This window comes from Gekko japonicus, unplaced genomic scaffold (genome assembly GCF_001447785.1).
Source record: "Gekko japonicus isolate JY-2015 unplaced genomic scaffold, Gekko_japonicus_V1.1 scaffold938, whole genome shotgun sequence".
In the NCBI taxonomy this organism is placed as follows: domain Eukaryota; kingdom Metazoa; phylum Chordata; class Lepidosauria; order Squamata; family Gekkonidae; genus Gekko; species Gekko japonicus.
In genome coordinates, this window is record NW_015161429.1 from 525,070 (window position 1) to 526,836 (window position 1,767).

Genomic DNA, 1,767 nt, shown 5'->3' on the forward strand with positions numbered 1-1,767 from the left:
CATGCCAGTCGAACTATGCACAGTGTTATTGTAACAATATTCAGCCAGGGGTAACAAATCAGCCCAATCATTTTGTTGGTAATTAGTGAAGCAACGAAGGTACTGCTCCAAAGTTTGATTAACCCGTTCTGTTTGGCCGTCAGTCTCGGGATGATAAGCGCTGCTGAGCCCCTGCTCCACCCCCAAAATAGCGAGGAGTTCCTTCCAAAATTTAGAAACAAACTGGGTCCCCCTGTCAGAAATTAACTTAGTAGGCAATTGGTGGATTTTCACCACATGAGACATGAACGCCGCAGCCAACCTCTGTGAATTCGCAGCTTTTACGGCTCGCAGGGACGAGTTGTCAGCACACAAAGGCTGCCTACTGTGGGGAGACCGGGTCGTGGTCCCCAGCGTCCTGAGGCAAAAGGTGTTACAAGCCCTGCACGAGGCCCACCCTGGCATCGTGCGAATGAAGGGCCTCGCCCAGAGCTACGTATGGTGGCCGAGCATCGACGCTGAGGTGGAGGCGTGGGTGAAACAGTGCCCCACCTGCCAGGCAGTGAGACCCAGCCCGCCAGGGGCACCTTCCCAGTCCTGGGAATCCACCCACACCCCGTGGTCCCGGCTCCACATAGATTTTGCCGGCCCCTTCCATGGACTGTTGTTTTTGGTGACGGTAGATTCTTACACCAAGTGGTTAGAGGTCAGCCCCGTCTCCTCAACGTCCTCCAAGGCCACCATCCGCGCCCTCTGACAGATCTTCGCCACCCATGGCCTGCCTGACACCATCGTCTTAGACAATGGGACAGCGTTCACGTCGGAGGAGTTCCACCGTTTCCTCAGCGGCAACTTGATTAAGCACATCAGATCAGCGCCTTTCCACCCCGTGACCAACGGCCAAGCTGAACATATGGTGCGGACTACGAAGGAAGCGCTGAGCCGCCTGACGGAAGAGGACTGGGAGCAGCAAATCGCTAAGTTCCTCCTGGCGCAGCGAATCACACCCAACCCGGTAAGCGGCCGGTGCCCAGCGGAGCTTCTCCTGGGCCGGAAACCACGAACCCTGCTGGATCGCCTGCACCCAGACCAGGCTCCAGAAGCGAGGGACAAGACCGAACAGCGGGAAGCACCTTGCGGGTTTTTCCCAGAAGACCCGGTGTTCGCCAAGAACTTCGGCAGGGGGCCAGCGTGGCTAGCGGGCCGCATCATCCGACCCTTGGGCACGGTGATGTATGAGGTGTCCACGGAATGCGGGCAGGTCCTCAGGAGGCATATCGACCAGCTTAGGCGGCGAATGCTCCCCGAGCACACTGCGGAGGAAGTACCAAGACAGCGGGCAGTCCTAGAGGAGGACCCCACCGTGGCTCCAGAGGAGGCTGCGCCTGCACCAGAGCACCCACTCCAAGACGACCAGCCCCCGGCAGCCGCGGACGCAACCCCGGAACCAGAGGCGGCTGCAGCGGAGGCCCCGGCACCACTCCCGAATTCCGGCACAGACCTCCAGACGATCCTCAAGGGTACGACGGCCCCCATTGTACCATAAAGACTATGTCACCTAGGGGAGGTTCTGGACTATGGGGGGAGGGATGTAGTGTCCGCTGACCGCCACCAGAGGCCAGCGCACATACCTGAGCTTCAGTCCAGGACAACAATGGGGACTAGGATCCTAGTCCCTCCACTGGGGGAACCAATGGGAACCGTGGCGGGAAATTCAAACCCGCCAATGGGACCCAGGGGTGGTCCCCTGGCTGTGTATATAGTTGGCCTGCCGGCCATTTGTTCTCC

At 59.1% G+C, this 1,767-nt stretch overlaps 1 pseudogene; it reads left to right on the top strand.

Moving 5' to 3' along the window:
- Positions 1-283: 283 nt before the first annotated feature.
- On the top strand, positions 284-1,525 carry LOC107125530 (annotated as a pseudogene).
- Positions 1,526-1,767: the final 242 nt, after the last annotated feature.